At 45.0% G+C, this 12,371-nt stretch overlaps 1 protein-coding gene across 4 annotated transcripts in view; it reads left to right on the forward strand.

Moving 5' to 3' along the window:
* Positions 1-2,405: 2,405 nt before the first annotated feature.
* Positions 2,406-12,371, forward strand: part of GJC1 (gap junction protein gamma 1) — a 36,003-nt gene continuing 26,037 nt past the window's right edge. The window contains exon 1 of one of the 4 annotated variants that reach the window (XM_083407897.1): positions 2,406-2,848. The gene's annotated coding sequence lies outside the window, so the exon portion shown is untranslated. Of the gene's footprint in view, positions 2,849-2,920; positions 3,345-7,697; positions 7,945-12,371 lie in introns of those variants that run through there. The other 3 variants (XM_083407896.1, XM_083407894.1, XM_083407895.1) reach the window with 3 other exon arrangements.

A 12,371-nucleotide genomic window follows, 5' to 3' on the forward strand; every position in this document is an offset into this window, starting at 1 on the left:
CATGTGTACCCGTTGTATTATTTAATATATATTATATAAAATAAATGTACTTGTTCATAAAGTTAATAGATGCCACAAGTGCCCACCAATATAACTTTTAAAAGGTAAGCACCTGGAACAGGCTTCCTTATTACAAAACAAAGGTGTAGTATAGCCTTTGCATTCTACACATTTATTCGCAAAATGAAGATGTTTCAAAACAGGGTTGTTGTTTTTTGCTTTTCTTCCCCAAGGCTAAATTTAATGGAAATTGGTGATGTAAATATGTTTTGCTGCTTTGGGGACAATTGGTCAAGGTTGTTGTTTTTTTTTAATAGTGCTGCATATGACCACTGAAATAATGAATGAAATTCCTGCGGTTGTGTTTCATAACCTTATAAATACTTTGGAGCATAAATGCGGGTTTTGTTTTTCAGGAACATAACTTTGTTCAAGCTTTTCACAAGATCAGCAGCAACCCGTGACTTGCCGAAGCCGGAAATGGTGTAAACCAAGCTGTGCTTTGTGATCCAAGGGTAGCAACTTTCAACCCAAAATCTATGCAGTTGCAGTCTTAAAGGATTCAGAAGAGAATGGATCTCTCTCAGACTGTTGTGATCTTACTTTGGAGGCCCCAGAAGAAAAAACTGCCACTGGTTAGGTTGCTTGTACAATCTGGCGAATCCTAGTTCTTCACCTTGTAGGACTTTTTAAAGATTCTGACCATCCTTGCTGCTTGCTTTTGACCTTTAAGTGACAAGACAAGGATAACTAACCCGCAGCCCAGCAGTTTGCGGATGTTTTTAAGTGTGCAAAGGCTGGGATAGGGCGCTGAGCTAGGATTTGCTGAGAAGAGTGTTTTTCAGAGCTTGAACAGAGTAACATGCGATTGGTTTGGGCTTTGAGTGCTTCATTAACAAAACGACATTGACAAACTGGAGGGAAGAGTGCACGATGGCGCGACTGATCTCGGAGCCTCGGGGACTGATGTTATGAGAAAAGATTAAAAGAGCTAAAAATGTCCAGTGTGGTAAACTGGTGAATAGCAGGAAGGCACTTCACGTGGCTATAGGGATATGGATATGGGGCGGGGGAGAATAATTATTTGTTGAAGGATTTGTCTTCAGGGCTGAATTTAAGTCCTACCTTAGTCCGGGAGACAGTTTTGAAAGCTGTGAGTTGATGTCAGTCGCCTGGCAAAAGGGACAGGCAGCAGAGAAAGGCTATGGTGGCCCTATGGTGGCCCAGGGCCGATGGAAATTATTGTTCAAAACATCTGGAGGGCACCAGCCTAGCAAAGGCTGCTATAAAGAGAGTCTTCCGAATGCAAAGGATGTTTTCCTCTTGGCTCTGACATGCCCCAGTACAACTGGATTTGGAGAAAGGGGTTTGGCAGCAGAGCGTGTGACTTCCAAGCCAGTGCGAACCCCAACACTGACCCATGTTACAAAATAAGCACAGTTCAAAGATGTATGGGAAAAGAGGACAAAATTAAGATGGGATGCTGGATGTGATGAAGCATCCAAAAGGAGGGGGCAAAAGGAACAAGGGATTTAAACAGGACACAGGTTTCTGATAAGCTACAGTTTTTCTAAATGCTACAGAATAGAATTCTGCCGTTTTAAATTCCAGCCAACCGGGATTGTCAGTCGCAAATCCAAATCAGAGGATGCGAGTGTGCAAAATTCCCCTATGCTGAAATCTACTGGTGGAGTATCTGAGCATGCAAATTGCATGCGCTGGGGCATGGGTATGGTTATGCAAAATATAATGGGCTTTTAGCTGGGAAATGCTGGCATTTTAGCTTGTAATATGCATTGAGCATAAAGCAGGCATAGGCAAACTCGGCCCTCCAGATGTTTTGGGACTATAACTCCCATGATCCCTAGCTAACAGGACCAGTGGTCAGAAATGATGGAAATTGTAGTCCCAAAACATCGGGGGGGGGGGGGAGTTTGCCTATGCCTGGCATAAAGGCTGTCGGTTCTGTACAATCAGTATTCAGGGTATGCAAAATTCCACACACTGCACAGTTGCTTTTTAGGATGCAAACCAGAGTTGTACACCTTAGTGTGCAAATTTCGGGCAATTGGCATTCTGCCTTCACATAATTCGGATTAGACATTTACTGAGTAGTTATTTCTACTTTTGAGGCTAAAGCTCCAGATGACACAATGCTTGCATTTTGGGTTTGTAGAGTACACAGTGGCTGTAAACCAGCAACAACAAAAATGTGCTTTGAATTCCGTGCTTGAAACTCTATATTGGACTGAATGTTTAAATTTCTGTGTATGGGACAGCTGTGCTTGCTCAGAAAGCACCAGGCAAGCACAAGCAGTAGGTGGAAATTTAATGTTAGATTTGCGTCGGCATTCTAGATGCATTTTGCTAGTCTTGTCCTGCTGCTGCAGATGTGTATGTAGCAGATTCAGTATGAGCGAGCGATGCATTATAGCGCTTGTCTTTGGCTGTGGGCATCAGTGGTGCAGGACATACTGATTGCAACGCGTCTTTATTTGCGTTGTCTGGTCGGAAACCATTCAAATAAACGCGTTTTGCAGTTCCAATAATATGGGGCGGGAGCTCAGCACAGGAGGTGGAGCTTTTGCAACTTTCACCGCGCGTCTTTTTTGCCATCCAAAACCTAGCAATGATATCAATAACCGTTTGCAATTTTAAAAGGCGTCCTTTTTCCCTCTTCTGTAATGGCACGAGGAAAGGAGTCGGCCGTGATCATAATGGGACAATGCTTGCACCTGTGCGTCTTTGCGTGTTGGCCAAACCCTTCCAGAACACGGCTGCTGCAAATGAGTGTAGATCGATTGAATGTTCAAGTTTGCAAAACCAAAAGAAGCGTCGATAGTAGCAGGTCGGTTGCAATTCGCCCCGCGCGTGCCAGGCAATTGTACGGCGTTTTGCAAAAGCCACGCTGCTCGCGAGTCGCGCCGCTCTGTGCGCGGGCGAGGGAGGGAAAAGGAGGAGGAGAAGAAGAGCGAAGGCAACCACTTATTCGGGTTTTGCAAATGTTTTAACGTTTCATTCTTTTGCAAGAGGCTCCATAAATGACGCTGTTGCAAGGGGGGCGGAAGGAGGGAGGGGGGACGGGATGCTTTTGCTACCCCCTCCCTTTGCTCCTTCTCCTGGGAGGTGGAGAGAGAGGGAGAAGGGGAGGGGGAAATCCCGACGGTCGTATCCGGCTCGCCGTCTCCTGAACAGCCACGAGAGGCTGCCAAGAGCGGGGCTGGGGTTCGCCCCCTCAGGACCCGCCGCGGACCCGCCATCCCCCTCACGAGGGGAAATGGCCTGAGGAAGGCGGGTGAGTCCAGCGGGGCGGCGAGTTATGGGGGCAGCGCGCGCGCAAATAGGTAAGGAGCGAGAGGAGAGGTTTCTTGGGGGCGGCGGGGGGGGTTTCCATTTGTGGGGAGTCCCGGGGTGGCAGCGGGGCTTGAAATGTGGACGTGAGGGGGCTGCATCCTCTCCTCATGGAGGTGAGCTTTCGAGTGTCTCGGGTGGTCTTCGTGGTGAGTTATTGGGGGGGGCATTTTTCTTTGGTAAGGGGGCGCACGGGAGAAACGCCGAGGCGCTGAGGGGGGACACCTTGGGAATGGCCGCTTGGGCAGGCCTCGTCGGCGCTTGGCTTCTTTCCAGGCTTCTTTCCTTGAGGGGGGAGGCGGGGGCAGTGGGGGTGGTCGAGGGCAAAGGTCCCGGAGTGGCCGGAGGGCAAGGAGAAAGAGGGGCTGGGGTGGCGGCTGCAAGTCGCCCACCTTTTAGCCTGCGCGCTCACAGCATGCTCCTCCAACTCCCCGTACCGTCGGCTGCTGCGAGAAAATTAGACGCAAAACAGGATATGGCGAAAAAGAAATTATTATTATTATTATTATTTATTAAACGAGGGCATCAGTTGGTAGGAGGGAGGGAGCGTGAAGAGGTTGGGCCCACAGGTGAGCGAGGACGCAGGTGATGTGATTAGCTGGGCCCCCAAGCTGTGCCTAGTGGATGGCAGTGGTTCTCAAACTTTCTCCTCTGGGCCACACTTTCAGAAAGAAGGCTCACACCAAACTGATTATTATTATCATTGGTAAGAAATGCATTGAAAAGCAAAAAAGGAGCGACTCCTAGCAGGGCTTTGATAGATAGATAGATAGATAGATAGATAGCAGGCATAGGCAAACTTGACCCTCCAGCTGTTTTGGGACTAAGGTAAAGGTAAAGGGAGCCCTGACCATTAGGTCCAGTTGTGACCAACTCTGGGGTTGCGGCGCTCATCTCGCTTTACTGGCCGAGGGAGCCGGCGTACAGCTTCCGGGTCATGTGGCCAGCATGACTAAGCCGCTTCTGGAGAACAACAGCAGCACACAGAAACGCCGTTTACCTTCCCGCCGGAGCGGTACCTATTTATCTACTTGCACTTTGACATGCTTTCGAACTGCTAGGTTGGCAGGAGCAGGGACCGAGCAAAGGGAGCTCACCCAGTCGTGGGGATTTGAACCGCCAACCTTCTGATCGGCAAGTCCTAGGCTCTGGTTTAACCCACAACGCCACCCGCAACTACAATTCCCATAATCCCTGACCACTGGTCCTGTTAGCTAGGGATGATGGGAGTTGTAGTCCCCAAACAGTTGGAAGGCCAAGTTTGGCCATGCCTGGCATAGAGCATAACAATTTTATAATAGGACCGTGGGACATACCGAAAGCGTAAAACAAGGCAGCGACATTCCAATTGTGGGATGTTCTCCCCAGAGCATCTTGCCTGGCACCATCACAAGAAGTCTTTAGGCACCAGGCAGGAACATTCCTCTTCACCCTGGCCTATGGCTATGAAATAATCTCTTGCCTGTGACAGTGTGGAGAAGTGGACTGTTGTTATGAAGATTATTTTACTACTGTATTAGGCTGTCTGTCATTATGTTTTTATCACTGATGTTCTGCAGTGTGTTTTTAATGTTGCACATCGCCCTGGTATCTTCTGATAAAGGAATCATTCTATAAATTGAATGAATAATAATAATAATACATAAGAACATGAATCATTCCCAAAGTATAATTATAAACAAGCCTCTTACATCCATACCTTAAGTACATATACAAACTAATTAGAGGTGTGAGCTTCTTTTTGCCAGGTAATCTCATTTATACTAGGTTTAATTTGAGACAAACCAATGCTAATCTCCTCATCAACACAAAGAAGCCTTTGTTTTTTTCTGATCTTCCATATTGGTTGGAAAATATATTTTGAAAAGATACCAATCCATACTCTGCATATGTGCTGTACTATAGGGAACTGAAATGTTTAAATGTTTATTTGATTGTCCTTGAATCTTTCCACCACATTTGCCATACTGGGTGTGTTTAGCCTCCTAAAGAGGAGACTGAGAGGTGATAGGATAGCTGTCTTCAAATATCTAAAGGGCTGTCGCATGGAGAATGAAGCAAGAGTGTTTTCTACTGTTCTGGAGGCTAGGGCCTGTTCCAATGGCTCCAAGTTACAAAAAAAAGACATTACAGCTAAACATCAGGAAGAACTTTCTGATAGTAAGAGCTGTTTGACAGTGGAACAGACTCCTTGGGAGGTTGTGATAGGGTTGCCATACGTCCAGAATTTTCCAGATATTGTGGGGGTTCAGCTGTTGGAAACCTTTTCTGGGCGGAAATCACTGAAATGTCTGGGAAAATCTGGATGTATGGCAACCCATGTTGGAAGTGTAGATTTTTGTGAATTTCCTTAAAAATAGCTCAAAAACTTCATTTTTGTTTGAGATCTTGCAGTACTTTGGGCAAAACTTTAAAAAGCTCATCCAAAAAAGTCCCCCCCAACCCCCCTCAAAAAACTCAACAACTTTTGTGTCCGGATTTTCACTTTTTGAAAAATGGCAACCCTTGGTTGTGAGCTTTCATTGGAGGTTTTTAAGCAACGGTTGGATGATCATCTGTCATGGATGATCTAGTTAAGATTCCTGCCTTCCAGGTGGTTGGACTAGATGACTCTTGGTGTCCCTTCTATGTCTACAGTTCGACCATTTCGAGATCACGGTTAATAGCAGCTAGCAATCATACCTTCTGATCTTCCCTCTAAGCTTTCTAAGCTGACAACCATCAGTTACCCTTACCTCGTAGCAGCTAATCCCACAAGCTGAACAGTTTGAAGATGTATAACTCCCTGCTCCCATTAATTCCAGTTATAGTGCAAAAAAGGAAACCAAAATGCATGGACTCAGTCCCTCACTGTGCTTTGCTTGTGGGCATGTCAGAAAGTTTAGCGCAAAGACACCCTTATTTGAGGGGGGAATTGTGCTTGCTCAACCCTGCTGCCATGGGTGGGCAAAGCTGGAGGTGGAGACATTCTGAACAGCAGACTAAATTAATGAATGGGAAAAGGTGTGTTTTCAGGGGTCTTTCCCCAAGTAAAACCCGAGGCAGAAACTCAAGTGGGAGTGACCAGTCCGGGACCGAACTGAAAACTGAACAGCTAGGTCTACACTTAATGGGAAGTGTGGATGAGTCCTTAGTCTTTTCATGACTAAGTCATGCACTAGTCATAAGGGGTATTGCCAGTCAGTTATCCTCTTCTCTTTAATAAATTGTGGGAGTCATAAGATCCACACTCACAGTAGTTACGTATTGCAAAGGCAGCCAGGCATCCGTGTGCCACTCTTGAGTTGGCTTTCAGGTAAAGTCCGTATATTGTCTGTGCAACTGTTGAATTTGAAGGCTCTGTGCCAGCACAATCTGGCTTGGCAACCAAGGTCCTCTATAGTGCCGCCGTGACTGTGTATTCATGTAAACCAGGGGTAGGCAACCTAAGGCCTGAGGGCCGGATCCGGCCCAATCGCCTTCTCAATCCGGCCTATGGGCGGTCTGGAAATCAGCATGTTTTTACATGAGTAGAATGTGTCCTTTTATTTAAAATGCACCCCCCCCCCCCAAAAAAAAATATAGTCCGGCCCACCACATGGTCTGAGGGACGGTGGACTGGCCCACGGCTGGAAAAGGTTCCTGACCCCTTAGGATGTAAACCTTAGGATCAGTAACCTATTACATTTCCCTTTCATGTGCAAAGCCATTAAGTGGTCAAGGGGGTTATTCAGTACTAAATAGTTTATTTTTATTTTTATTAATGCAGCGTTCTGTAAACCGCCTTGAGACCCCTGGTATAGGGTGGTATATAAATTCAATTAATAGTAGAATGAATGAATGTACCACAAAACAGAGAAACAGCCAAGATTTATTTTCTATAAACAGATTTTGTGTACCCCAAATAGATCAGGCGTTATATGGCTCCTTATGTTTAGAATGATGCTCAACGTGTATCGTAGGAAGTGAATCTCACTGAGTTTCAGTGAGACTTAACTTCCTAGTAAATATGCTTAGGATTGCAGCCTTTGTCTCGCTGGAGTCTTGATGTTTTCTGTTGTGGTTCTTGGCTGTGATAGCTGTGTCTGGACTGAGCAAATGAGGGGTGTTTCCTTTAATTGCGGGGGGTGGGAGGGGGAGATGAAGGAGATATTTTACTACCCCAAACTCTTTCCGTGACACAATCATCTCACCCGGTAGGCTGGGGGAAGATTGCAAGGCTATGAATGCAAAGGGGTTGGTACAGACACGTTTCAGGTTGTTGTTACTCATAATCTGCCTCCGTGAAAGACAGCTGCGCGTCACCCCCGCTGAGTGGTCGAGATGCATATAATGTTCATGCCCTGTAATAGGGGGAGGAGAAAAGGGCTGTGCCGGGTTGCCTCAAACAATAGCGAGCCTGGAACGTCTTTCTTCCGCTGTCAAAACTTGTTTTCTCATGAGCACGGAAAGCATTCGGCTTCCCTGGGAATGCCTGTTGTCCTAATGACGATTCTGCCACATTTAGAAGCGTTCCGATGTTTGTCTTGCTTCATTGTCCTTTTACGTCCCATATCTCTCGATGCCTCCTTGGCTTGAGCTGGTTTCCCCCCCTCCTGGAAACGACTGGAGACGGTAAGTATTTGCGCCAGATGCATGCAGACACAGACTCGTCCTTTCAACAAAAGAAGCATCCATTAATGGGGGAAAACTTTGGATCTTTCGAGTGAGCTTGGCTTTCAAGAACAGATATGGGAGTTTCGTTTTTTGAAAAGGAAAAAAAAAATAAGCAGTTCAAGTTCTAGGTGTGAACAGGATATTGATTTGTAGGTTTTCCCCCCCAGGGGGTTTCGACAGAGGGAACATTGCAGCCGTGAACTTTGTCGGTTTGAACCCACTGATACAAAATCTTTAATTGAATTAAAGTGTTTTGGGAGGCATATGGAGAGTAGAAGGGATGGAGATTAACAGCATTGCATTATTCCTTCCTGATTTATGATGAATCTTCACCTTTTGAAAACGGTTGTTGGGGTTTTTCAGCTTAGCATAGGCAAGAGGGTTTCAATTTTTTTAAAAAGATAAAACTATAAATACCCATTAAATTGTCATGTACACGTGTATTTAGTAGCCTGATAGGTTTTTTTTTTGGGGGGGGGAGATCCAAACAAATATAGAAGGTCAACTGAGTAAAAGCTGCAGAACTGCATTTTGCTTGCAAATTTGCCCACACTTCTAAGGATTTGAAATAGCAAATGACTGGTTACATACTCCATTTGATTTTATGGTGCCATGGAATTGTTTAATGTTTGCTATACAGCCTAACCCTTTGGGTGATGTATTGTGTAGACTATATCTTGGTTTTTGTTTTGTTTTTGTTTTGGGGGGGGGTTTTTTGATGCATGCATTGTATGTTGTAACCATGCTAAGTATTCTTGTATTTTGCATTCCTGCTACCTTCGGCACACAGCTGAACTTCCGCTGTTGCTCAGGAGTATTCACCACTTCCTCAGGCTGCTCCGCACATCTGAACAAGTATTTCCTGTCCACAAAGGTTCATGATTCAGTAAATCAGTGGCTCTTTTCCAGTCCTACCACACTCGTCCTTTTGCTGCTACTTTTCTAAGATTTCAAAATGTGGAATATGTCACATTTGGCCTTGGATTAATTTCTTTTTTGCCGTTACCGTCCCAGCTCTCCATTTGTCAAGATCATCCAGTTACTTGATGGGTCATCTCTAAGCATGAGTGAGCCTAGAACCAAATCTTAGCCTCTAAAACGTTTTCAGTCCCTCCCACCCCAGTCCATGAGGTGCTGCGTTCATTTTTGTCCCCTCTTGGAGGTTAATTTTGCGTATTATTAAATAATGTTTTGTGCAAACTTTGTTGTTCTGAGTGAGCTCGGCGTGGGGTTTGGTAGTACCACCACAGTTCCTTTTCGGTGGGGCTTAGTTAAGATTGCTGAACAAAACTTAATGTACCATAGGCACTTCGTTATACCTAAGGCACGAGTTCAGCGCACAAACCTAAAGAGTAGATGTCCAGCTAGCTATGTAGTAGATTTGATGTGTGCACCTTGGGAGATGCAGTAACTTGAGTGCTTTGCCCAATAAGGAATGAAACTGCCACCTGTTGTTCTCCTTGGACTATGTGGGTTCAGGACATCAATGCAGCGGGGTCCAAACTTGGGATCTAGGTTAGGGGAACTGTGTGGCATCCAGGTTGTGGGAGATCCTTCCTCCTCCTCCATATGATGAAACAGCATTTGCAATCGGGATTTGGGGTAGGTGGGATGGAATGAGTTGAGACTGTGTTTTGTGGATGCACCTACTGGTAGGCACCATTCCAAAGTCGGACCTTTCGCAGATATTAATGTTTTTAGAAGCATAGAGTCGGACAGAGCATGCTGGACTGTCGTAGTCCAATCCCCTGCTGAGAACAAAGGTTCCTCCAACATACGTCTTTTCAACCTCTGTTTGAAGATCTCCAGCAAACAAGCGCACTCCCCCAGCTGAGTTCTTTCCTTGAACCGCTCTTAAACATTAAAATGTTTATTCTAATGTCTGTTGAAGTCCATTAGATCTAGCCTTGCCCTTTGGGACGTTAGAGTATTTTAAGTCTTTCACCTATTTTATTCATTCATATTTTTGGGGAGGGTAAAGTTTATGATTATTATTTCGTTTAAAAATGTATATAAAATGGAGATAACCAATTACGAAAACATACAAAAATTAAAAGATGAAAAACAATAGGCATGTAGAGCCATAGAGTTGGAAGGGACCCTGAGGAAATATGCAGCTGTCCTATATGGGATTGAACCTGCAACCTTGGCGTCATCAGCACCGTACTCCAAACAACTGAGCTATCCAGGCTGACAGACATAGAATTAAGTAGTTGCACATGAGTTAAAATAACAAAAGCCCAAGTAGAGACTATTATCAAGCATAGTTCCAGATTTGTCAGGCTTGAGGTGAGGACTGTCTTGAAAATCATGGTTCCGCTCTATACGTCGTAAGGGAATGCCAACGCCTGTTGGTTCTATCCTTGTTGAAATCTCAAATCGAGCATAGTTTTTACAGCTATATTGCAGAGCGAGTGGTACCAAGTGCCCCAATTTCATTCATTCATTTAAAACACTCCCACCCTTCTTTTCAAAAAAGTTCAAAGCAGTTAACAAATACCGTCAGGTATTTTAAAGCTATAAAAATGGAAATCAGGGTAGAATAAAGCAGTAAAACATCATTACATAAAAGGAGAAACAAACGCAGCAGCTAATCCCATAAAGATGAAACCAGAACATCAGTCAAAACCGGTGGATCAAAGTTCGCTAGAATCACACCAGGCTGTATTGGTAATCTATAGCTAAGCTATACCAGGAACTCTGCTTCTTTTCATAGTGCTTGTGTGTGTCACAGAGGCTCAATGGTCTCTTGTCAGAGGATGAGTGGCTGGATTTAGTGCTGACCACTTGAGTAGGACGGCCGTTGCATCATCTTTGCATGAAGCTACGCTGTCCGTTACCCTTTTCTTATGAATGGCTCATTATCTCAGGCTGCCCCCTTCCTCCCTCTTTGACCTTCCTCTTCTTCCCACAGTCTTCCTCGTCAAAAAGAACGACATTTCGAACTCCCGTCAGGATGATTCCGCTGTAAGGAATGCTGGTTTGCAACGTTATGTGAAGTTTTTTAAACCAAGGGGTGACTAAAGTACTGCCAAGCAGTGCCTTCCTCAAGTGACTGGAAATGTTGTTTTCTGTAGAAATTATAATAATAGCTTTATTATTTATACCCCACCCATCCGACTGGGTTGCCCAAGCCACCTTTGGGCGGCTTCCAACAAATATAAGTGCACAATAAAACATCGAACATTAAAATAAACCAAAAACTCTCCCTATACAGGGCTGCCTTTAATTGGCTAAATTTGAAATCCAGGTGCTGAATTTCAAAGTAATGCATTTGAAGAACTGATTAAATAATAGGACCGGATTCCTAAGAGAGGGTTCCTAAACACTCTTGGCAGTAATAATTGCTTGAGGCCCATTTGCCCGTCACAGAGGGCTTAAATGCACCTTTTTGGAAAGAGGGGCTACTGCTGACCTAAAAGCATTCCCACATGTCTCCCCAGTGGTGCGTGGGGTGGGAGGAAATGTGTGGTGTGGCACTATTGAGATCCAGCATTTCCATCAGCAAAGATAAGTTGTTTTCACCTGCCGTGCACATTTCAGTGTTTTCCTACGGTATAAGATTATTTGCGAGAACAGTCAACGCTGGGGTTGACTATTCACCTGTTTATAACAATTTCCGGAGGGACACATCCTTGTTGTATTCCTCAAGTGTATACTTCATAGGGTAGCAAATGGCACCAGGATCTCCCAAATTCTGCTCCACAAAAAGCTCGATTCTGTGACATGTATAAAGGACATGTAGTTAGCAAATTTGCCAGATCTACTTAGTGGGGCGTTAGAGCTGTGCTGAAGACCCAGCCTGCCCACCACCCACCCCCAGGGCTGGCTTTTGGGATATTACCTGGCATTGCTCACATTGGTTTGAAATTTGCCTTCAGAGAGTTTTGGACTAGCAGCTGAGTTCCTTAAACCAAGGCAGAGGAAAGGAAAAGGAATCCAGTTAGTCTTGGGGTCCTGAATTCTGCGCCCACTACCGATTTGTGAAATCGGAAATGCTCACATCCCTGCCTGCTAGACTGTTAACTTTACTGTGCAGTTAATTAAGTGTATGTGGACCCTGTGAGTCTGTGAGATTAATTGGGGCTTCCTTCCCAAGCTATAAATAAATAGGAAGAGGGGGGGTTATGCATGTATGTAAGTTGAAATGCAATGGAAAATTTGAATCGGATGAGTTGATGCAAGAGGCATTTCCCTATGGAGTCACTGGGCTGCAAAATGTTTTATTTGCTTAAACTCAAACAGATGCTTCAAAATACTCTCAGAATGAGTGTTCTTGTGCCAGTTTAACTCACCTCCCCACTTTGGCTTGTGAACATTGGTTTGCTGCATGTAACTACGCCAAAACGGTGGACATACCATCATTGTGGCACTGCCACCTGCTC

This window comes from Podarcis tiliguerta (assembly GCF_965153285.1).
Source record: "Podarcis tiliguerta genome assembly, chromosome: 13".
In the NCBI taxonomy this organism is placed as follows: domain Eukaryota; kingdom Metazoa; phylum Chordata; class Lepidosauria; order Squamata; family Lacertidae; genus Podarcis; species Podarcis tiliguerta.